This window comes from Maniola jurtina, chromosome 22 (assembly GCF_905333055.1).
Source record: "Maniola jurtina chromosome 22, ilManJurt1.1, whole genome shotgun sequence".
NCBI classification, from domain to species: Eukaryota; Metazoa; Arthropoda; class Insecta; order Lepidoptera; family Nymphalidae; genus Maniola; species Maniola jurtina.
The window spans coordinates 5,365,880-5,392,793 of record NC_060050.1 but is presented as its reverse complement, the minus strand read 5'-3'; the positions used below and the strand labels follow the sequence as shown (position 1 = coordinate 5,392,793).

Here is a 26,914-nt window from a genome sequence, read left to right as displayed (position 1 = left end):
TTTCTTTGTTGTGATTGGCTGAATTTTTGAGTTTTAGCCAATAAACAGACTGTTTGCCAATTAAACGTCATAACAATATAAATGCCAGAAAGTTTAACCAAATAAAACAAACTTAATGAGAACCTAGTGAGAATGCAAACGGCACACAATTTATAATACATATTATGTTAGTCGTATATAATAGATATTATAGTAGTCGTTCACTTTGGTAATAGTCAGATTGTCATCAGTAAAATTGATATTGGTTGATGTATCGTAAATTATTGTTTCGGTGACAAATATTTTTATTATCTATTTATCTTTGAACAGAATGGAATAGAATGAAATGGAATGGAATACAATGATAAATTTTTATTCCTGTAAACTTTTAGGTAAACTTCAAAGTGTTTTTGGATGGTCAGAAAAATTTACCACTGGTTCGGAATGCCGTTCCTACGTTTTCTAGGGTTTCGTACATCAAAATGAAAAAACGGAACTCTTATAGGATCACTTTGTTGTCTATCTCTCTGTCTGTCGTGTGTGTCAAGAAAACCTCTAGGGTACTTCCCGTTGACTCAAAACCATGAAATTTGGCAGGTAACCTAACTGCGTAATTTTGGGTAGATTTTTTAATCGATAAAGAAAGTTTGCGACATTGTTCAATAAAAAATTTGGATTCCAACTCCTCAATCCTGATGTTGCAGGGGACCTGACTACTAAAGCTAATGGGATTTAAAAAGTGTCGATTATTAATTGATATTGAAGGTATCTATACCAAGTAAACACTTTGTCGTTGACCTCAACCCTGATGCTGTAAGAAATTGCATTCCTAAATCCTGGTGATCCCTCGGGATTTGAAAAGGATCATCCGTTTAAATATTCTTACGTGATACAGAAACAAGTTGCATCCCGGGGACGGGCTATTACGGAGAGGCAACTTTTGTTCTGGGAAATGAAAGGATCGGGATTTTTAAAAACCTAAATCCACGCGAGCGAAGCTGCGGGCGTTAGCTAGTTGTAAATATATTTAGAAGCTACTATAAGATAATAGATAAGGTACTTATTTCCTTATATTTTTATTGTATGGCAGCGCGCGGTTTTAAATTATAAATTGCACGTCCTGTCCTTTTCTGTAATACATTTTTTTCTCAATATCTACCGCTTTATCTCATAGCAAGAGTCCGTAAGACATAATACAGTGAAAATAGGCAAAATATACAATTTTTGCAGTTTCCACGTCAGTACCTGTTGAATTTTTCTAACAGTGTAAGCAGCAGAGCTGAGTTTACCATCAAGTGTTGATATGTGGGTGTTCCATAGAAGCTTTGCATCTAACATTATACCGAGAAACACGGGGTTCTCCTTTATTTTCAACATATGATTATTTATCAATGAATTTATGTCATTTAAGGTCCTGGTATTGGGCAGTGTGAATTCAACACACTTAGATTTCTTTGCATTTGGAAGTAAATTGTTAGCAATAAATCAGAGAGTGACCTGTGATATGGCATTACATATAGTATACATTGTCAAAAATTATAATATTAAAGCTGTGCGTATTGCGTGAGGAATAGGTTGCAAGAGAGTTGCAACTTGCAGGGTTTGATGCATGCGCTATTGCCAGCAAACATGAGACATATTTTTATCTACAGGCAACGTCTGAGTAGGTAACGCATACGTCTAACGCAAGTTGAAATGTACCAGTGTATTTAGTTAGACCTATCGACAAGTTTGGAGTTGGGTGCAGTCTAAATGTGGCCCGTGTGTTTAGACTGTCAGTTTCTGTCAGTTTCACGTGTCGTCCCCCGCACTTCACCACCCCGCTTGCACAAATCGAGACAGCACGAAATTTTCAAGATTTCTGGGTGTAATTTCTGGTTTTCGTAGTTCCCACATAATTATAACAATATAAAATATATAACGATAATTTTTTTACTACATAATATTCATTCAATTTTCTAGGTCTGTGGTTTTTCCAAATTTCATTAAATTGCTTCGTTGTCTAGAAAAACGAGCACAAAGTTGGGCCTTTTTTTAAAGAAAAATACAAATCTTTGAGCCCCTGTAATTTTAAAACTACATATTTTTAGAAAAATCTAAAACACCACAGACACAGATATTAGTTTCTAGACTATGTCTGCAAAATTTCATGGACTTTGGTTGCTTAATATTCAAATGAAATGGGAACTACGATTGTATGGAGTAAGTGACGGAGAGAGCTCTGTTAATGGAGTCGTGTCGGCCCCGCGACCTAATCGCTTATGAACTTTAACCGCGGACGTACATCTTTAACCACCTCTTAAATCTCACCTCTAGTACATGCATATATTTTTAACCCCCGACCCAAAAAGAGGGGAGTTATAAGTTTGACGTGTGCATCTGTGTATCTGTGTATCTGTCTGTGGCATCGTAGCGCCTAAACGAATGAACCGATTTTAATTTACTTTTTTTTGTTTGAAAGGTGGCTTGATCGAGAGTGTTCTTAGCTATAATCCAAAAAAATTGGTTTAGCCGTTTAAAAGTTATCAGCTCTTTTCTAGTTACTGCATTATTTATTAGTACGCTTCATGTGAGCATTGTTTAAATTAATTAGCCAACTGTAAACATACCATTGGGGCATCTAATAGCGTCTATAAGTAAAATAAACACAATAATTAAATCAAAAATTATAAAAACCAACACAAAAAACTCTTCTTAAAAGTAAAACCATAATAATATGTGTTGTATGCATATAATGTACCTATTAATATTTTTTTGATCCAAGCGTGCGTCGCGTCGGCAAAATATGTCCTTTGCTGAAATGCAAGCTATCTCTGTACCAATTCGTCAGGAACGTTTAAACCTGTGGGTTAAACAGATGGGGCGTGAAATTAAGCTAACAGGCAAACAGAGACACTTATAATATTACCTAACTAGCTGATACCCGCGACTTCGTTCGCGTAGATGTAGGTTTTTTAAAATTCCCGTGGGAACTCATTGATTTTCCGGGATAAAAAGTAGCCTATGTGCTAATCCAGGGTATAATCTACCTCCATTCTAAATTTCAGCCCAATCCGTCCAGTTGTTTTTGCGTGAAGGAGTAACAAACATACACACACACACACACATATAAACTTTCTGGTTTATAATATTAGTGTGATTAGTATGAAAATGTGGATTATATTTAATTTATGCAGTCAGTTACATATTCCAACGTGACACAGTTAAAATCACTTGCCCAGCAAAATAGCCTCAGCCTCAGCACTAGGTTATGAGTCCATCGCACCGTCAGCAAGATATTATAACCTTGACGTCACACGTGACTCCTATTAAATGGGACTAAACCAATGTTGTAGTATTTAAATGTATAAATTTTGAGCCCGTGTAACTTTAAAACTACATTTTTACCGAAATCTGGAACTACACACACAGGTTTTAGTTTCAATAGAACGTGTCAAAAAAATTGCATTGAGTTTGATTGATTAATGTTCCAATGAGAAAAAAAACCACGTTTGTATGGAAAACGCTGGGGAAAGTCTTAAGATGAAGGTAGAGCTATGATAACGTAGATCAATAATTATGTAATATTAGCTGATGCCCGTGACTTCGTCCGCGAGGATTTAGATTTTAAAACATCCCGCGGGAACTCTTTGATTTTCCGGGATAAAAAGTAGCCTATGTATCAATATCAAATATATCAATAGTGCAAAAAGTTTAATACATAATAATATATGTGATTCATAAAAAATTGGAAAAGGAAAAGCTTTTTAAGTTGTTCACAACTTTTATAAAATGAAGATAAATAATTATCGTCTTTTTTGCTAGAGGATGTTTGAGCGAGTGTAAATTGCTACAGTAATAATAATTAATACTTAATAGAGATTGTTTCCGTGATAAGTTTTTGCGGGTTCCTGCTATTAATATGATAATATTATTTCAATCAGTTATACTACATTTTGCACTAATGGTAATTAAATTACATTACGGCGACTTTTGCCGGCGAAAGTCAATAAAATTTTATGATTATTAAGGTACTTATTTAATTATTTTTTATGTTTATTGAATAAATTAGGTATAGTTTTTATAGTATGGAGTAAATGAATGGTATGGTGATAATTTTTGTCCATTTTATATATATCTAAATGTTTAATGGATAGAAAAATTAGGTAGGTAATTACTTACAGCCTTAATAAAAGATTTGACAGCCATTCGGGAGACTGATTAGAAAAGTCTGCGATATATTTATTTAACTACTTACTAGCTTTTTCCTATCCACGTGATATAATTTACTTATAGTATATAAAAATTAAATTAAAAATTTAAAAAACCCCCGACACATAAACCTCTAAAAAGTAAAAAAATAATAGGTAAGTATGTATGGGCCCTTTAAGAATAGTATAAATAGTAAAGTTTTTATCCAAGCGCTCGTTGCGCCAGGGGACCGCTACCTATCATAAACTATGAAAGTCATCTGTTGTAGAAAGAATAGTCTTTAGCGGTCCCCCGACGCAACGAACGCTTGGATAAAAACTTTACTATTTATACTATTCTTAAAGGGCCCATACATACTTACCTATTATTTTTTTACTTTTTAGAGGTTTATGTGTCGGGGGTTTTTTAAATTTTTAATTTAATTTTTATTTCACGCTTTTTAAATTTTTATTCATAAATTACTGTTTATTTGTGCCATTCTAAAACCCAATTTCTATAATAATATAAATCCAATAAGGCAGCTAATATCTCTTCAAAAGTAACATCAATGTTATGTTAATTATACGTTCCATGGGTTCCATGAAATATTTTTGACCGAACATCACTAAATCAAGAATTATCTGAATGACTCACATAGTTTAACATGACCAAAACGAAATATCTCTTTCTAACATGTCGTTGCTTTAAAAATGTACCCATTTTACGTAGTCGTATAATAGTTCGCTTTTTTTAAGATATACGATTAAATTGAAATCGACTTTCATCCGATGAAATAAGGAATAAAGTGGCTTGTATGTCATTTTGTTTGTTATTGCATGTCAAATTTTTATTTGACATAACTTTCAAAAACCGGTCAAGTGCGAGTCTGCCTCACACATGAAGAGTTCCGTACAAGTTTTTTTTTATGTAATGACAATTCAGTTGTCGGATTTTTCTGTTTACTTGGGCCACAGGAGTAGAGTGCTTGGGCTATAAGATATTGCTACCTGCCTTTCATGATTCTACGTAAACGGGAAGTACCCAATTTATAAGTTTTGATTCTCTTGAAAGATGACACACAGACAGACAACGAAGTGGTGAAGAAAAACATCGTCAGGAAACCTGCATGCTTAAGAGTTGGCCATAATGCTCCCTCAAAGGTGCGTGAGGTCTGCCAATACGTGCTTGGCCAGTGTGGTAGCTTCTCATTCTGAGAGGAGACTTGTGCTCAGTAGTGAGCCGGCGATGGGTTGATCCTGATGATGATGAATTTTAAACGTATTTTGTCAAAGTAAATAAGCTGAGTTCAAGCAGATAAAATATAAAGAAGGTGCGCCTAATGCATCATCCAAACCTGCGCGACAAAGCGACTACGATGCGGGAACCTCAGCCGCGCGGAGGGTCATCGCCTCCTACGATATTTAATGGTGCCATGCACACCTACGCGACTACATCTTTTTTTTTTCTACAGATACCTACTGAACCCTAAAAATAGTTTGACTATGGTTTGGGTTTGGTTTGATTGTTCGTGGCCTTTGGTTGACTGTTGGATATTATAATTGAATTGATGTTTTCTCGTTTAACTGTGATTATAATATTTTATAAATTAGAAACTCCGCGCCTACGATCCAAAGTATCGGAGTTTTCCAAAACATTATTTTCAAATAAATAATTATGTATCTAAGCAACGTCCATCTTGACAGCTTGACATTTGCCAATTGACATAATATTATGAACCTCTGTTACAATAGTGAAAGATCCCAGGGCCACCAGCCGTCACGTATTTTCTGACGAACGAAATGTGGACGATTGAGTAGTGTTAGTATGTACTAAGAACGCATGTCTACAGACCTGCTAGCTTGCTTAGACGGCCAATTTTCAGGTATCAGGTAATCAAGGTACATAAAAACATTACTTACCTCATGTAAATTCTCCAATTTTTTTAATTTTTAGCTGATTTTTTTTTATATTAATTATTAATTGACATAAGTAAACTATAAGAGAGTGAGAGAGAAGTCAATATATCCTAATACATGTCTTACTCAGTCTCATGCGCGTAGATAATGATGCCCTCGCGCTCAAACCCACAGAGGCATTAAAATTGAATTTAGGGGATAATTGGATCTGGATCGGTCTGTCTTCTTGTAAAAGGTTTTGAAATAGTTGTCTGGTGGACATATATAAAAATGGAGCATCAGAATTTACGTGCAGTTAAGTAATTACTTATTTTGGGAGCTTTAAAGCGTCTGCAAAGCAATACGGCCGACGCGGGAAGTGTCTGGAAGTATTGGCGACATATTTTTAAGGATATTGCCTAAAATATACGTAAAAATCAGTTTGGAGAATTTACGTGAGGTAAGTAATGGTTTTATGTACCTTGATTATCAGATACCTGAAAATTGGCCGTCTAAGCAAGCTAGCACGTAGGCTAGGCATGCTTTCTTAGTACTTACTAACACTACTCAATCGTACATATTTCCTGTGTCAGAAAATACGTTACCTCTGGTGGTCCTGGGATAAAAGTAATAAGAAAACCAGAAAAGAGCTGATAACTTCCAAACGGCTGAACCAATTTTTTTGGATTATAGCTAAGAACACTCTCGATCAAGCCACCTTTCAAACAAAAAAAACTAAATTAAAATCGGTTCATTCGTTTAGGCGCTACGAGGCCACAGACAGATACACAGATACACCGATACACAGATACACAGATACACAGATACACAGATACACACGTCAAACTTATAACACCCCTCTTTTTGGGTCGGGGGTTAAAAATACTCGGGAATAGTCTATCAGTGAAAGAATTTTTAGAATCGAAGAATTAGTTTCCTTACATCAAAACTTACTAAGTTTGCGTCTTTATAATATTAGTGTGGATATATCTAGATTTCACCATGACCAAAATTAGCAACGAAGCTCGTACCTAACATTACTACGAGTAGATATCTGATACATCATGTCAGATCATCATCAGCTGACAGTTAATTGAAGAGCTCTTGAATTATTTCTGTCGATTAAAAAAGCTTATTTGGTACTATTCTCTGTGAAAGTCGAGGTCGTCGGGTTACACGTCAAACGCTTTGAGCTTTTTCATCGCTCTTCCCAATTTAGACGAAGTTTTTTTAAATGCTTCGATGAATCGGCGTTTTGCAGCTTTTGATACAAAGTTGAAGGCTCTGTTCAAAAGTTGAAAGCGAAGAGGTTTTAAAAGTAAAGTATTTATTGGGAATTCAGATGAAAGGAAATGGTTTTTGTAAAGATTAATGATATAAGCAAATTATTATATATCAAAAGCGTCGTTTTTATAAAAATGTAGGAAACAATTAAATTGTCTGTCTGTTATAAGTAGTAAAGTGCTCGTTCACACTGTGAACTTACTTGATTCATACCACGTCTTCACTACAGGACAAATAGGTGAAGGAGAGTTTTCTCTCTTAAGAGATTAATATCTTGAGAACTTTAAGCGAGAGATACTTTAATCTAGCGGAATTTCTGTTCGCCAGTCTATTTGAAAAGTTTATCTTTAAGTATATCATTCAATAGTTTGTTACTAGATCATGCCTGCGATTTCGTTCGCGTATATTTTGGTTTTTAAAAAATCGCGTGGGATATTTCTGGGACAAAAAGTAACATATATGCCCGTCCTCGGGATGTAAGCTAACTCTGTACCAAATTTCTGCAAAATCGATTGAACGGATGGACCGTGAAAAGCAATAAGACAGACATACAGATATACTTTCCCATTTATAATATCAGTATTTGTTAATTAATTAAATCTCGTAGAAAGCGACGTAGTTCAACATCCTACCTATTCCAAGCTCAAAGGAAGAAATTATTTTCGTAGAACCAATTTGTTTTAATGTTTTCGGCTACATTAAACAAACGTGTATATCCGTTAATGGTTAGGCTTTAGAGGGCAGTAAGTAAACGTATAGAAATAATGCACTACACTATCCCTCGGTCGACAACACTGCCACTCTACAAATAGATTATACAGACGAGCCGTTATTAGCTACAAAGTTCCAATTATAGTTTTAACTAGCCGGCCGCATATGGTTCCGTGTTACATGATTGCCTACGCCCTACAGGCATGTGTTAGTTTTAGGTAACAAAAATAACTAGCCAGCCATATTCCAATGATTCGCGTGAGTTTTAGGCGTTGATAGTTGTTTCTAATGAATATCACTCACGACAGTCTACATGCTAAAAATTAACTACTGTTATTACAATGAGTATTCGTATATACTTGTAGGTAGGTAAGAAATGAAAATTTAAATTTCTAGGCTTCAGATATAATACAGTAGAAAACAAGGCCACTATTCAATTTCAGATTGAATTCAATTGCAGATTGATCAGATTAAAAAATTCTTCTACAGTTTTCGGTCCATTTGTTGCTAGGTTATTTATAGTTCAAAGAAAAAACAATGCAAAAATACATAGATATATTGAATTCTAAATAGCTATCAATGAGTTCGTCCGCGTGGATTTGGGTTTTCAAAAATCCCATTGCAACCTCTGATTTTCCGGGACCAAGAGTACAAGTTAGTCTTTGTCCTTCCCAAAATTCGGGACAAAGATGGCTTGCATCTTTCCTCGTGATGTAGACTATTTTTGTGCTCGTCAAAATCGGATAAACGGATGGAAAAGCTAGCAGACAGACACACTTTCACATCTACAATATGAGTATGGATATGGATTATGTACGGGTGTTTTACGATTGAATACCAAAAGTAACAGGACGTGAAATTATCTCTCTAACTATGCCACAATGCGAATTTCGCTTTGTAATAGCAACATCGAGTTGTGGTCAACTTTCGTATGTAACAACTCACAAAAAAGCTAATGCGGTAGGAAGGTACGCTAATGTGGTTAAATAACTTTTCCTTTTTGCGATAAGTGGAAATTTTCTAAATATATATTATAATTAAGTAATTCAAAATAATTTTAGATTTTATGTAACATATTATAAAACTAATTAGTTCAGGCATGGTATTAAAGCTAGCTTCGCGCGTGTTCCTTGTTCGCAATAACTTAAATTATTATTAAGTAGGTAATTCTATTTCAAAATACCTTTTCATCAACCTTGACATGAAAGATGCCTAATTGCTTCATGTGAAAGCTCAATAAATGGGGAAAATTGTGCTACTGCAGAAATTGAAGTTCATTAGTTTTCTAAAAGCTTATTAATTAATGAAAGTTCTGTTTCAATTTTTTTATGTGATGGTCAACCTTGATGATGGGACGCTACTTTTTGAAGCTCACTCGAGCCGAGAGGTGCATAAACCATACGCCAATATCTATTGTAGTTTGTGTCCCTACGCAAATGTGAACACACAAGCGTACGAATTTGTCTTCACTTTTCATTACAAGTGTAAATTAAACATTTATAACACCCCCGACAAGTGAAGTTTACAGTAACTAGAAAAGAGCTGATAATTTTCAAACGGCTGAACCGATTTTCTTGGATTATGGCTAAGAACACTATCGATCAAGCTACCTTTCAAACAAAAGAAAACTAAATTAAAATCGGTTCATTAGTTTAGGAGCTACGATGCCACAGACAGATACACAGACACACCGATACACACGTCAAACTTATAACACCCCTCTTTTTGGGTCGGGGGTTAATAAAATACAATTGTATGTTTTTAAAATATCTTTGGTTAAAGTCTATAATTTATTATTGCTGTATAAGAGCACTTCCCGCTAAAAAGTTTTGTGATTTTCTTACAAAAACCATTCACAATCCCTTCGAAAGTTTCATGACTAGTGTTACATAATTCACTTTCTACCATGATTTGTATAGTTTTTATTAAAATTATTGAAAGACTAACAAATCAAGTCGTGATCGGTGAAGTTGTTGTGGTAGTGACGTAACGTCACTCGTTAATCCATACCTACTAATAAGTATAATCCACACTCCATACTTAATATACTTAATAATTGTTAATGTGAAAGTGTGTCTGTCTGTCTGTTAGCTTTTCACGGCCCAACAGTTTGACCGATTTTGATGAAATTCAATACAGAGTTAGCTTACATCCCGGGGACGCACATAGGCTACTTTTTATCCCAGAAAATCAAAGAGTTGAAAATGCGGCAGTTGCGTTATTTCTGATTTCAGATCCGATCAATCATCGATGCTAGACATAATATGCTAGACACCCGCTTATATTATTATAATAACACTTACGTAAATTATTTATTACTAGCTGATGCCCGCAGCTTCGCCCGCGTGGATTTAGGGTCTGAAATCCCGTGGGAAAGTTGTCACAAAGTTCCTCTATCGATTAAAAAAAAAAAAACGCAAATCGGTTCAGAAATCTCGGAGATTTCGGTGTACATAGGAAGAAAAACACAACTCCCTTTTTGAAAGTCGGTTAAAAAAGTAGCCTATTTTACTCCCTGATCAATCCTCTACTTGTCTGTGAAAACCCCGTCAAAATCGGTCCAGCCGTTCCGAAGATTAGCCTTTTCAAACAGACAGACAGACAGACAGACAGACAAAAATTTTAAAAACGTGTGATTCAGTGTTGGTATCGTTCAAATAACCATTTGAGCTTAATATGAGGTAGTTATTTCGAAATTACAGACAGACACTCCAATTTTATTTATTAGTATAGATTAGGAAGTAATGGTACATGATTTTTATGGTAAATTCTTTTGAATTGTAAAGGTTAGATAAGAATCATGATTGCATTTTATTTTATAACTCGAATACAAAATAGAGGAGGCTACCTAACTTTGGATATGTAGCTATTTTTTTGGCACCGATTCAGAGATTCCTCGCAAATATGAATGCTCTCATACATATTGATTAAAATTGTTCTTTTTAGGAGTCGATTGAAACATGAATTTTTAATTAAAAACATTATTTTATTCTTTATCAGTTTACACGCGCTTTTGAAGTGTGACATCGGCTTCTATTATTAATTACGTACTAATTTGTTATTATACGGTTGATAAACTTTAAAATGTAATAAAAACATGTTTTATAAAGAGCAAGCACTAAAGAGCGTAACAACGTGTGACTTCGTTATTCATGATAACGGTACCTACTTAACACTTTTTACGCGATTTTGAATCTTACCATAAGAAAATCAAAACAGGATTGTGATTTTCGAAGGCTATGTTTCTATATTCACAGTCATATTCTGATATTCCATGACAAAAATGAGTTTTATGAAAGATTTCATTAAAGGGACAAAAACGATTCTTCTTCAAGCTTAATTTTTTTAAAGATGGTTTACCTATAACGGATTTCTTATTAAAATAATTTAGCACATTAGATGACTGCTACTTCATCCGCGTGGATTTAGGGTTTTCCAAAATTCCTGCGGGAACTTTACGATTTTCCGGAACAAGAAGTATTCTACGCATAATACGGAACGCAATCCGAACGCTATTTCGTTAAATCGATTAAAAGGATGGGCCGTGAAAATCTAGCAGACAGGTAGACAGACAGACAGACAGACGGACACCCTTTCGCATTTATAATATTAGTATGGATTGGAATTCTAAGCAAGTCTTATTAGTTCCTAGAAATGCTGCAATAGCAAAGTGATATGTGGTAAATAGGTATGTGAGTAGACAGATAGGTGTTTGAGTGCTTGGAGCACGGGCTATAGAGTGCACTTCAAAAATTATTGATAAAACTGTTTGTCGTCAGGGTTCGTGCCTGGCAGGGTGATCGCGGCTGAAAAAACGCTGTAAAAACCTACCCTTTGCACGATATCGTGCCATATGCCAGTATTTTATGGCTCGGCTCGCCAAATGTTAACGTGCGTTTTGCCTTTTGTAGCTTGTATTAGATTTCATTTTGTAGGTCTTTTTTTATTATTGACGTCAGATTTGACTAATTTGGAACAAGCTAAATTAGAACAGCTAGTAACTATGGCACGTTTACAAAAATGACTGGTTGCGCGTGTACAAGGGTAAAATATTTTTAGGTAAATTGTACTCATAACACAACTTAAGCTTTTTTCATGAATACTTTTATCTTTGTTGTACCTATTACCTCTCGTACTGATAGAGATATCTTGTAGGTGCTTCTCTCTCCATTTTTTCTTTCTTTTTCCCTTTACAACTTTCTGGTAAAAAAAAAAAATAACAATCGACCGACTGTTCAGTCGTTTCTTAGTCGGCACATACTTTTATTAATTAAAGCTTTAATACTGACTATTTTATGACGTATTATGGACGATAAAAATGCCAATAATTAGTAACTTACTATAGAAACTTTGACATGGATAGACTAAAATGTATAAATATTCGCTTGTATGTGTAAAATTCTTTTAAGATTTGGGGGATGTGATGCTCGATACGGTTTCAACCAAAATTCATCAGAATGCACATCACATTAATGTCAATAGTTAATTATATGAAACAGATGCCATTGCAAGGTCACTTCGTGCAACTCTTAGTGACAGTTATATAGATCGCACACATCTTTAGTGCAAGTGTTATTCCCGACACAAACCAGACACATACAACTGTCACTAAGAAAATTGGCAATATATTTTGATGTTTAGGCTGAGCGCACATTGGCTTCTATCGCCTGAGCATCTAGCCACTCTGCCACCTATAGCGCCTAAGAAGCAGCTTAACTACTTCAACTACGGTGTCTGGTGTGAGGCTTTGGTCGTGGCTAGTTACCACCCTACCGTACCGCCAAGCGATTTAGCGTTCCGGTACGATACCGTGTAGAAACCAAAGGGGTACTTATGGGTTTAGGTAATAAAAACTGCCATAGGTTAGCCTGCTTCCATCTTAGACTGCATCATCACTTACCACCATGTGAGATTGCAATCAAGGGCTTAATTGTATATGAATAACTAAATAAAAACTAAAATATTTAGGATTGGACGCCAATTTCTATAGTGCCTAATCAGATGCTCAGCTGCTAAAAAGAAGCAATGGTTGAAGCGGTAGATTTCAATGGGTTTTCAGCTTAGGTATATAATATCCATTATTAGTGGGCACACTTTGAAGACCTACTTACGATAATTGAGTCGGCTCTTGTGTGCGGGGTAACGTCTGAATGCAGTTAAATGTTATGCAAATTTATCGATGGGTTATTTTCGGTGCAAATATTTTGAGTCTGTAGGTCTTTGAAGAATAAAATAATTGTTTTCGAAGGTTTCAATTTATTACATCCATCCATCTACCATTAACTACAACTGCATGCGTCCACTGCTGAAGAAGGAATTTTCAAGAGCGCGCGTGCTACCATACAGGATTCTCTGCCTTCCTTATAAGCCACCTCCTGAATCCTCCATCGTTGCAGGTCGTCTTTATTCCAGACCAGAACACGTTTGCCCCATTGACAATCGGTCTGCACGTCTGCGATAGACACAACCTGTCCACTGCCACTTCTTGATAAAAAAAATTATACTTACTTACTCGTAATGTTTTTTACTTTGGTTCTATTACCCCATTTTACGGCTTTCCTCGTTTGCGATTTCGAATTATTATTATTTTAAATAATTAAAATACTCTAAATTTATAATTCTCATTTATAACCTTCATTATTGACGTCGGCGTTATATTATTTCAACAATTTCTTGAAATAGACAAAACACAAATTCTACTTTCTTTATAAGAGACTAGCTTATTCCCGCGACTTCGTGCGCGTGGACAATACAAATTTCAAACCCCTATTTTACCTTCTTAGGAGTTGAATTTTAAAAATCCTTTCTTAGCGGATGTCTACGTCACACATGCCGAATTTCAGGCCGATCCGTCCAGTAATTTGAGCTGTGCGTTGACAGATCAGTCAGTCATTCAGTTAGTCAGATTTTCTTTTTATATATTTAAAAGATTTAAAAGAAGATAGGTTCTATCTATTCATAGAATATACTTAAATATTTAACACTAAAAATAAAGCAAACTGGTAAGGTGTAGAGAACTTAATTGGACATAACAGGGCGGGCGCTCGCGTTTATGTCACCGAGAGTCTTTGATAGCGCCGCCGTGTCTTTACGGCGATGACAGGCCGAGCTAACTATGTCATTCAGACGATGTTGGAAGGGAAAATGTTTGAAGAATGAAACTGATAAAATTAAATAAACTAGAGCATCAAGCAACTTGTAAAAGTCTAATTGAATAAAAAAACATTTTGAATTTTGAATAAACTAGAGCATCGTTTTACATGTATTTGAATACTAGTTTATTCTTAGATAGGATTATAAATCGTCGCTTAAATTCTAACACTACTAAGAGCCGATTTTTCAATCGTTTTCAAACTTTTATCTCAGGAATTTTGGGGGTTTTACAGGTTATGTGTGGGAAATTTGTCAATACGTCAATTTTATTCCTGAGATAAAAGTTATTTGACGATTGAAAAATCGGCCCTAAGTAAATTTTTGGCTTAGATTGAGGAAAATTATGTGTTTTTAGTGATTTTGACATTTTGTCATTTCTGCCAATCCAGCTATTGAGGCAGAGCCTCAATCAGTCGAAAGGTCGGCAGTTCAAACCCCACCCGTTGCACTATTGTCGTACCTATACTCCTAACACAGGAGGAGAAAGGGGAATATCAATCATGATTAGCATGGCTAATAATCTTTAAAAAAAAACATTAACAAGAAAATGTCTAACAGAAACTCCTAAAGAAATAAAAAGTAACTGCACGCTATCCATCAAACAATTCGAACCTCTGGAAACAGAAAGTTTTTCGCTCTTTAGGAAAGTTGCTAATTTTTATGTGGTGCTAGAACTTAAGCGAAGAAATGCAAAAGTGTGTCTGTGTTTTGTTGGTTGTATTTTATAATTGTAAAGAATAGCTTACAAATTCTCAGCTTTTTATCCCTGATTCCCACGGTGCGTGATTGTGTGGATTACCACACACGGCCGACGACCACGATCAGCCACGCACCACGCAAAAGGCTTGGATGATAACGACGATCTGTCTGCGCTACCACGAACGATACTCTTCCCACGGTGCGTCGGTGCGGGCTGGTCCGCATCCGTCTGTAATATCACGCACCGTGGGAAGCCGTTTTAAGACCGTTAATAGTTTAATAGGTCAGAAATCAGAGAAACAAAAAACAATAGAAGTAGAACATCTCATTTATCACAATGCAATTTATTGCGCACCTTTTGCTAGGAAGTATGCCGATTTATTATTAGGTAGATCCATTTGTTTCAAGGATTTCAAATTATTCATCTCGATCACGCAAATGGACGGAAGGTAAATGAATATTCAAAGGCGTCAGGTGCGGTGAGAGACGTGTGCTCTATATACCTATTTACCGTCTGCTATTTACCATAGTGACCATGGAGTAGACCATGGAACAGCAAACCTCATGCATCAGGCATCAAAAAAGCTCTCTCATCTAATTATTTATTATCGTATAATAAGATTATCACCATATTCAAATGGTAATCTTTGGCTAATCCATGTATTATAAATGCAAAACTATGTCTGTCTGTCTGTTAGCTTTTCATGGCTCATCCGTTTAACCGATTTAATGAAATTTGGTACAGAGGTAGCAGCATTATGGGGAAGGACATAGATTTCGAAATATCTAAATCTAAACGTGGGCATCATAATATATTTACTACGTAGATAGTTTGCATCATGCAGACGGATATAGCCTGTTTTTTATCCTGGAAAACAAAGGATTCCCACGGAATTTTTAAAAACCAACATTTACGTGGACAAAGGAATCATTTGAAAGGTAAAAATGTTCAGTTTGACAGCTCCTTGATTATATTTTATGAGAGAAGCTAACAGATGTCAAACTGTACCTACCCAATTAGAATATGAATTGGTCCACCGCCAAATTACTGACTGATTGTATAACAAATCGCACTACTGTTTAACTTCTACGTCAATGAAGTTGAGTTCGTGTTGTGGGGCATTGCTGCTCTAATAAAATGATTACTCTATCTTGATGAGTCACTTTTCTATTTAACCTACGCAAATGTCATTAACGTCGAAAAAGGCAAGGAAAATGGAGCTATATATTCGTCCGAATATGGTAATTGGTAGTGGAAGATTGTTATACTTACCTAGTGATTTAGTAGCGTAAGCTGGCATACAATAATCACTGTGTAATGAAATATCTTTGGTAAGTATTATGTTATTTCTGTTGTATGTAGATTGTATGAGATTTACGAGAAATAACAAGACGATTATCCGATTTTTTACGTTTGTAAAATTCCGTTCAAAACGAAAAAAAACCCTAATCGCTTTGTTCTCCGTCTGTCTATCTGTCAGTCTGACAGTCAAGAACACATAATACCTATATGGTATTTCCCGTTGATCTAGAATCATGTTTGGCAGGTAGGTAGGTCTTATAGCACAAGTAAAGAGGAAAATCCAAAAACCGTGAATTTATGGTTATATTACAGAAAAAAAGTTGAATGTATGCACGAAACAATTCCATATAAGTAGATAGATGGCGCAGTCCGTCATTAACTTGCAGTGTTCTTAAAAGTGTTAGATATATCTTGTGCTATGGTACGGAACCCTTCGTGTGTAGGCCGAGTCGCACTTGACCAGTTTTTTGAATCGTGTAAAATAAATACGATGCTATAGGTACGTACTCTTAGGCTGTGTACTAAGTTCATTATTCGAGGAAAGTCTAAAAAGCTCCATATCGTGAAATTTAAAAGTGAAAATACAAGACTGTTTAGTTTAGTTACGGTTAAATATGAAGGGATCCTGGAGTGTTCTAAGAAGAGATGAGTCTCTGTTGATTTCTTTGATGTTTTCTGAACTGAACTTTGACATTTCAAAATATACAAAGTACATCAAACAGAATTAATATTTCAGTTCTCGTCTAAAAATAACTGCAAAGCCAAAGGGGATGAAGAGAAGAAAATTGCTATGAACTTGAATATCCGATATGAATGTAGGGTTTACTATTATTTTTAGAACAATAAACAAATTACTATAGATATAACAGCACTTTTACTTTACAACGTCGTTGAATTTATCTTTTTCAAAATCCTGTAGGAAATTTTCTTCGGCTAGTGTGTCTGTCTGTCTATCTGCGCCATAGATCCATTTTAAAAATCATCTATTAGAGCATTACAACTATAAGAGCAAATATAATACAGTAGAAACCTATCACCATTACGTCCATGTTTAAATTTTGAAAAAAAAAAATTAAGGGTTAAGGTCTTATGAACAAGAAAACCGTGAACCGAAAAAAATTTGGTTTACCCACTCGAGTGATGCCTTATTTAAACCATTATGAGGTACTTTAAAATCATTATAAGATTTCTTCAACAGTTTTTGGCAAAGTTCTTAGCAACTATAGTGCGTTTCATCGAATATTACCTATGGCGTTATGTTGGCTGCCCTGTCTGTCCAAGTCATTGGCACCATATTTGCCTAAGAAGACGCAGATTTTGTTTATTTTCATTTGATTTTCCTGAATGAATGAAATGGAATTCAAATGAAAATAAACAAAATCTGCGTCTTCTCATGCCAATATGGTGCCAATGACCACCCAACAGACAGGGGAGCCAACATAACGCCATAGGTACTATGCGATGAAACGCACTATAGCAAGGCTCTATACCTTACCCTAACCGAGCACAGTCAATCCAATCCAATCCTTAATCTATGCCCTACCCTACCCTACCTTAACCCTACTTTATGAGTGTTCTGACAGGCACTTGACCAGTTTTTATTACATAGATCCGAATGCTTTTTATTTATTTATTTAATATCCTCGTTCAAGTTATAAATAATAGAGTGAATAGTTCTATAGTAAATGTGTTATGTAAAAGTCATGCTGAGCGTACATAATCTGCCAATTATTTCACACTTTTCCATTACGGAATGGGAGCATTAGTCGACTGTGAAGCTTCCGGTTATCAGATCGTGTCGATTTGTTCCGTCTTCGGATCTTATAAGGACGACTAAGAACTTTATGTAAATAATGAAACATAATAACATCGGCCATAATATTGCTTCAACACCCTTATAAGTAAATGAATGAATCATTTAATGTAGTTGACTATTTTGTAGACTTGCAACGAATAGTATATTCGGCAGTATACCTTATACCGAATATTCGGCGAGGCCCCTGACCGAATAGCCGAATATTAGGCAAAAGTATTCGGTTGGATTTTTTTATTAAATTGGATTAAATTATGTACCTGTTTTATGTACCAATGACTACTTAATAAATGATGATAAAAGAAATGAGAACCTTACCCTTCTAAATTTTGATTACCACAATAATTCAAATACATAGAATCCTCCATTTTTCCAATTCAGAAGATGATTATGTTCCTGTGTTATGCACCAATGACTACTTAAATGATTATACAGAAATGAAAATATACGTAATCAATCGATTTTAATTTTTCATTTACCAATTATTTCTCTATGACAAAATATATTATTTAAGTATTCGGTATTCGGCCGAATAATATGTAGATATTCGGTATCCGGCCGAATATAATAAAAGCAGCCGAATAGGCCGAATACCGAATAGTAACCGAATATTCGTTGCAAGTCTACTATTTTGCAAAAGCACCAGAAAAAAATTAAAATAACATTAAGGCCTCCTTCGCACGAGAGCTTTTTTAATGTCCGTTATTAAAGCGTTCAAATGAAACAAATTATCCCAAGTATCTGTTCACACGTCAACACTTTCTTAACGCGCACTTTGTATTATCAGCGCAACGCCGGGTTTTAACGCAACGCTTTTTTAACGCTCGTGCGAATTAGGGCTAAATATGTGTGATGTGTAAAATTAATTTTTATTTTAAAGGAGCTTGGCGAATTTTGACCCAGCATTTTTAAAAACCGTTCAGATTCAGAAATCATTTAATTTTAATAAAAAATTTCAGAGTATTTTTCTGTGTAAGCCTGATACTTTTAGAAGATGGGGATCAAAAATATAATTATTCACAAGCATACATTATAAATAACCGTTACATGGCAATACGAGTGTCATATCTTTTTTATCCCAACTTTATTTGATAGGCTTTGATGAAGTTTTTTGTTAGACTGGTTTACTAGAACAAGCATGAGAAGTTTGATTAAGTGAACGTGGGCTTGAGGCAGTGGCGTAACAATAGGGTGGCAGGGCTGGCAAATTGCCACGGGCCCCCGACCCAAGAGGGCCCCGGCCCAAGAGGCCGCGAAATCCCAGACAAAGAGAAATTGTTTTCAAAATGCATGATAACTAGTTCTCGAATTTACAAGCTTTTTGTAAATTTTTCAAAAATTTTGCGCTCGCTTCGCTCGCGCTTTTATATTGTATTAGATTACCGGAACTTCGTTCAAACCCCGTGGAAATTCTGAATTTTTGGGATAAAATACCTATACAAATTACAATGCAAGCTACCACTGAATAGTACCAAATTTTTCCCAAGAAGATAAGCCCTGAAAAGGTCGCTAATATTAATATAGATTTTTGTAAATACAATTAATAAAAATTTCGCTCTCGCTTCGCTCGCGCTTTTGTTGTATTAGTTGTTATTGTAGTACTTACCCGGAACTTCATCCGCATGGGTTAACATTAATAAATATCCCTAGAAACTCTTTATTTTTCATGAGAAAAGTTGAGTGAGGTGCTTTAAAACATAACATTTTTTATGGCTGAGCTCGTTCATCTCTCGCTTTTTTATCTGTATTAAACAAAATAAATTGCGCTCGCGCTCCTATATCTTGTTGTTTTCTATCTTGCTGTCAAATTGAAACGGCTGTCCTGGCTACGGCCTTGCCTATGGCCATTAGTGGGATATGTAGTTAGGTACAACGTGTAATTGAGTAGGTATGCTGAAACTCTCGAAGTTTATTAAAATTAAACTGAGTACAACGTGGCGATTTTTACTGATAGGGCCCCATTAAAAGAATTTGCCACGGGCCCTAGATGATATAGTTACGCCACTGGCTTGAGGCACACGGTTCTGTTAGTTTGGGTCTGAAACTCTATGGGATTCGCCAGTCTCTTTTATTAAATTAAAAACTCCCTATGATTTTTCGCCGAGACTTTTTTATTTCAACTGTTATTAATTATTCGCGTTGTTCTCAACGATCCGTGATTTGTACACTTTTTACCGGCGTCATTCAGAGCGCGACCGATTCTGTACCGTTCCTTACCGCTCGACGGTCAAGCGACCGGAACGACTTTACGAGTTCATTTTGTTGATTATTATGATACTAATATCGTAATCGGATTTATCGATCAGAGAGAATATTTCTCTATTAAAACTTGCACCTCGTTGCTAAGTTATATAATTAAAATCTAAAAAAAACCTCCGATACAAAAACCTCTATAAGAAAACTAGAAAAGAGCTGATAACTTTCAAACGGCTGAACCGATTTTCTTGGATTATAGCTAAGAACACTCTCGATCAAGCCACCTTTCAAACAAAAAAACTAAACTAAATCATTCGTTTAGGAGCTACGATGCCACAGACAGATACAGAGATATACACGTCAAACTTATAACACCCCTCTTTTTGGGTCGGACTCAAAACAGACAAATTTAAGTATTTAACTGAGAACCTCTATGGTAATTTTACCCAAAAGTGCGAAAACACCGCACCAATACGAGTAGTATGTAATCCGTGCCCGCATGCGCGTATCATACGAGTGCATACGATATACACAAACGTATGATTTTTTCTACTTTTTAAATACCTAAAGCTTTTTTCTTTCCCCTATCTGGAGGGTAGTATAAAAAACCCAAGCTACTGCATGCTTATTTAAAAAAACACGTACAAAACTACGCAATAATAGACAGCAATCAGTCTACTAACTGATACCCACGACTTCATGCGATTTGAGTTTTAAAAATCCCGTAGGAACTCTTTTATTTTCAGGGATAACCTATGCCACTCTTCAGGTCTTTTAATAATATCCTTACAAAAATTACGTCGAACCATTGCTCCGTCACGTTGCGACGTGATTGAGGGATAAACCAAACAAACTGACGAACCAATAAACCAGCAGACCAACACACTTTCGCATTTACGAGTAGGTATAACATGGGTAGTGATCCAATTCACCAGAAATAGCATTAAGTACTTTTCGATTACTGTTTAATCCACTTGTATAATTAAGTATCGAATCACAACCTGTGAAATTAAGTATGGTATCGTGATTTACCTACAGAACTGTCCCACGATTGCCAGTGAAAGTGTGGGAATATGATTTTTTCGTACTACTTAAATAAGTAGTTCGCAAAAAAGTAAACTTTCGCGGTAAACTTCAAAAACCAATTTAATTGTACAATTGCCTAACTCGTACAAGTTTATTGATTCTCTAAAATGTAAAAAAAACCGGCCAAGCGCGAGTCAGATTCGCGCACTGAGGGGTCCGTACTACAGTCGTATTTTTTCGATATTTTACACGATAAATCAAATACTATATGCATAAAAATAAATAAATAAGCTCTTTCAGAATGTATTATATAGGTACCCTTTCATATGATACCCCACTTGGTATAAAGTAATCTTACTTTGAAAGTTGAAAGTTATTTGTTCACGCGGACCACGAAGTGATCCTATAAGGGTCCTCAAAAGGAAGGAACTCTAAAAATAAAATAATCAAATTAATAAACCTATAGTTATTTCTTTTATGTCAATAACTTTGTTAGATATAATATACTATCCATACTTCGATTCATACTTAGGTTCCATACTATAGTTTTTAAAACCTCTTTTTTAAATCCACGTTGACGAAATCAGCATCATCTAGTTATTGATAAATAACAACGTTGCTAAATAATTTATCGAAAGATTACAGATAGATTGATTTTTAATTTCGGTCGGCAGTGAGTAGACCGTAGGACACGATCGATTATGAAAATTATCAAAATATGAATCAAAAATCAAGTCGTGATACCTGTACAGACAACAGAACTGTCGCACGGCACATCATAGTGAAAGCTTGGGAATATTTTTTGTACCTAATTACATTTTGGAAAGGGCATGTCTGGGTAGGTATGGTTCATTTCGCCGATACTAACAAATTGGTCTCATTAATTTTTTGCTTGCCTCTTTTCTAACTCAGCGCTGAAGGCGTCTCCAACTCCATTGCTCTGATTTACTGAACATACTTATTTGGCATTATCTAAAGGACTTCTCAAGGTTTCGAGGTATTTTAGGCCCGAAGCCTTGGGTGGACCCACACCTTCCGCCTCACCCTTAGCAATTAGCACCCTTTAGTTAGTTTGCATAGGATTATTATCGCTCCTAAATCTTATTTTAACCTCATTATTCGTATCAAAAGCAATGCCTAGTGGTTAATACGTCGGCCTCCTATTTAGGAGGTCAGGGGTTCTATTTAAGGGAACTCCAACTTTTCGGATTTGTGTGCGTCTTAAGCATTTAAGTTGCTTTAACGGTGAATGAAACCGTATCCTGAGAAAACCTGCATGCCTGAGAGTTCTCCATTACGTTCTCAAAGGTTCGTGAAGTCTGACAATCCGCACTTGGTCAGCGGGGTGGACTATGGCCAACTCATTCTGAGAGGAGAGATGACGGCGATGAGTATTAAACTCGATAAACAAACAAAACAAGGTGCAAATGTATGTGTAACTGATAAATTGTTTTCCTTTTCGCAGGTACGTGGCAACATTGTTGGTATAATTGAAACAGAGCCTCGTTCGGTATGTATGAGCTTATGTTAGTCCCGCGTTAACGCGACGTAGGCGGAAGATTTTCATTTAAATCTGCCAACTAGTGGAGTTGGGGTTTGGGCACACGAGTGGGTAAAATTTCTTTTCTGTTTTAGGAATTAAGTTTAGTCTAAGTTAGGTACTTACCAAGTATATCTTACTAATATTATAAATTTGAAAGTTTTGATATTTGTTACTCCTTCATATTATAATGATATCCTCTTATCAAACAGGCAAATCGGTTGATTTGCCTGTTTGATATTGCGTGATAGTTTAGACATTTTATGCTGAAAAATTAAATAGCTTCTGCAGGATTAAAAATAGATTCCTATATCCGAGCGGACGAAGTTGCGGGCATTATCTAGTATGCAATACAGTGTTAGTTTTATCAATCTTTGTATACCTAGTCGTAACAAAATTAAGAAAAACACCAAAATAACGAACGCCGCGTATATTATATCCCAAGTCCTTTGTATTTAATTAGTGTATCTAGTAGGTACATCGAGACTTGCATAAGCCATTTGAAATCATTTCAATGTATCGTAAAATGCCCTTAAAATATTTGACGCAAAACAGTTGCTCCTGCTTTAGCTAGTTTTTCTAGCGGTTTCTAGATTTTTTAGGCGGGCGGTGCATGTCGCATGCTGCATGCTGCATCATACAGATTTCTTTGGTTTGGCGGATTATAGCAAAATAAGCTTTTGGTTCCTTGTATATCATGGACTTCCGCAAAATAACGCCTGCTTCTATACTACTAGTGTTTCTTGTTAAGTTTCATGTAATGCCATTTTAATAACCAACGTTTAAATGTAATGACGCTCATATGAAAGTAGAAGTGTAAATACGAGAAAAAATACGACAAATTACACGTGCTTATAGCAACAAGAACAACCGGCTTCAGGTGGTCAAGTCGCCGGCGGCAATGCTACCGGTGGTATGTAATTCGATAGTTTTCATTCATTAATAGTATAAACTAGATAGATTAGTTCAATTTAAGTTCATAACCTACTCGTAATCTCTTGCTTACGCGTAAGTCGTAGTTATCTTAGAGGAAATGATACTGGGATTCATAATTTAACTCTTTCTCGGAAGTCGCACTGATTAAAACTTTATGTTCCTACTAGCTGATACCCGCGACTTCGTTCGCGTGGATGTAGGTTTTTTAAAATTCTCGTGGGAACTCTTTGATTTTCCGGGATAAAAAGTAGCCTATGTGCTAATCCAGGGTGTAATCTATCTCCATTTTAAATTTCAGCCCAATCCGTCCAGTAGTTTTTGCGTGAAGGAGTAACAAACATACACACACACACACACACACACATACAAACTTTCTCCTTTATAATATTAGTGTGATGTATGTAATGTAACTTGAAATACTAATGCGGAATAAATAGGTAAATATTCATAATTTTCGTTATTATATATTAATGAGTACCTACCTACCTTCTTCCGGATTTAAATTAGCATTGTGTAACTATTCTGATTTTCTTACGATATATTAACTCTTTCATCTCGTACTCACGTAGGTGGAACTTCGTCACTAAAACAAAATACTATTTCCAAGACCATCTGTAGAATTTGAATCCCATCTGAAAATGCTTTTATCGGCGAAGCTTACAAGTTACAATCCCTTATTTCCTTGATATAGAATTTGGCTCCTTTTTCACATTTATGTTGAAGAATATCATAAATTCTAGTAAAGTTGATCCATCGTCTTCATATTAAGTATATTAAAATAATATACTGCTTAAGTCCGAACTTAACTCCATTTTCACATAATAATATGTTTCAATGGATAAGTATGATTGTGAGTATTCAGCCTTATACTGACTGCCCGCAGCGTTTGCGTCGTTTTTCAGTCCAAAGCGTCAATGACTTTCCAACCAAGGACATCGCACTGGCGCGCATAACAAGGGACCAAGTAAGTGTGCTTATACTCGGTGTAAGCACACTTTCTTCATTAGTCGCATGTTCACTGCAAAGCTGTCAAGACGTCTAAATGCGCCATCAAAAAGTGCCGAAATAATACGTTAACGACGCAGAAAAAAGATGGTGTGACTTACCACCGGTAAGTTAATTTTATTTACGTAAGATAACATGAGAAAAAGTGTAAAATACTTAGTAAAACCATTGAAAACACTAGAAATATCTAAAATTATTTACAATGTTCCCATTCCTTTCTCTCACGCACATCGGAAAGAGACAGATGGAAGGGCGCGTCACGAATGTCGGAAAAACAAAACTGTGGAGTAGCTTTTTTTTGTTCAATGTAAAATCTATTGGCCATTATTGTATCACATTTATTTTATGATCTTTTGACGACCTCCGGTGCGCAGTTGTAAAGCAGTGGTAAGGCAGTCATAGAAAGATACATTGATGTTCGTCTACATTACATATGCCAGAAGGATACCTTAGAAAAGAAAACTAAATCTAAAAGACAAGTTTTTAACAAATTGAATTTATTCCAAGGCACTTAGTATATTTAAAATTAAAATTTGAAGTAGAATAAACTTATATTTTCTTAAATTAGTTATTTTTCTTTACACACACTAAGTTTATAATCAGTGAACAATGAATTTCAATTTTTAATTTTTTTTTAAAATATAAATCATCCCACGTAAAACCATAAACACAGTAGGGCGCGAGAGTTCGCGGCCCGCAAGCGGACCGCAATTTTTCTGCTCATCAAGTTGAATTTCGGGTCCTGATCATTTTTTGCCAAAAAACCACTCTTCCATCTTTTATAATCTTCGAGATAGACACCAGCGAAATTTGTATGGCCGCCATATTGAATCCGCCATTTTGGAGTTTTTTTCAGCTCCCTGTCAATTGAATGAGGTTCTGAAAGACTTGTTCGAGCACCCCCCACCTATCTTCAATACCCTGGCCGTGCTTTTCACCCGTCTCCAAAATCCTCAATCATCAGCTCTCATCATTTGTCAGAATGAGAATTCTATAAAAACAAATTTTGAAAAGAAACCGCATCAAAGTCTTGCATAGTTCCCAACTTTTAGTCTCTTCAATATTCGCCATATATTTTATATCAAAAAAAAATCCACCATCTTGAATTTTTTCTGTTCACCAAGTAGACTTTCGGGTCCTGATCATCTTTCGCCAAAGAAGCATTCTTGCATCTTTTATATTCTCCGAGATAGACACCATGAAATTTGTATGGCCGCCATCTTGAATCCGCCATTTTGGTTTTATTTTTCAGCTCCCTGTCAATTGGATGAAGTTCTAAATGACATTTGTTCGAGCACCCCCCACCTATCTTGAATACCCTGGCCGTGCTCCTCACCGAAATCCTCAATCATCAGCTCTATCCATATTTTTCCTCCGAATCATTTTTTATCCTCTATACGAAACCATCGGTAAAAAAAAAATCATACAAAATTTTACAGGAGAGGTGATCAATGAGTCAGTCAGTCAGTCAGTCAGTCAGTGAATCAGCACGAGCAGATATATTTATAGTAATATAGTATAATAGTTTCATATTTACAAAAACGAAAAATCTCTCAAAGAAATAACAAAAATTAATAGTGCTACACTACTCCATTCCATTTTTTGTTCAAGTCTGCTTCTAAAATCACCTTATTCAGCTTCGAGTGCTTTAATCGATTTACATTGCGGCTTAATCACTGAGGTTAGTTTACAGGACTTGAATGTTAGCGGGAATGTATAAATGCAGCAGTTGAAGCTACATAGGGTGAATTTAGAAACGTGTGCCATGTTTGGGCTCTTGTGTTGTATGCCATGATATGTCCATGTGTAGAAAGTCATTGCCAAAGCGTTTAATTTGCAATAACACAGCCGTAGGTGGAACTTTGTCACTAGAACATAATACTGGTTCGATCTAGAAACGTTTAAATGGGTGTATTTAAATGCAATTTAAAAGCAAATCGTACTATTGTAGTTCTTCGATCAATTTGTTTCGAATAAACGTGGGTTTTAGATTCAGATAAGGTAAATACGCATTGTTTACAATAGATGTCTACATAATTTTAAACTCATGTACAGTATCAATATGCAATAAATTTTTGCATCTTTGGTTTAACTATTTTAAAGGCTAACTTTAGGGAGCTACTTGGTGACTACAGCATAATAAACGGTAAGATTTTAGTGCTATTGTAGCACGGAGAAAGCTGTGATAGCCTAGTGGTTAGAAC

At 35.6% G+C, this 26,914-nt stretch overlaps 1 protein-coding gene and 1 long non-coding RNA gene across 2 annotated transcripts in view; both read left to right on the top strand.

Moving 5' to 3' along the window:
* LOC123876891 (microtubule-associated protein Jupiter-like) overlaps positions 1–26,914 on the top strand; it is a 196,842-nt gene that overhangs the window by 137,675 nt on the left and 32,253 nt on the right. The window lies entirely within an intron of this gene.
* On the top strand, positions 1,553–25,965 carry LOC123876895. The gene is made up of 4 exons (XR_006798452.1): positions 1,553–1,564; positions 3,784–3,788; positions 16,638–16,642; positions 25,838–25,965. It is a non-coding gene; the product is annotated as an uncharacterized LOC123876895 (long non-coding RNA).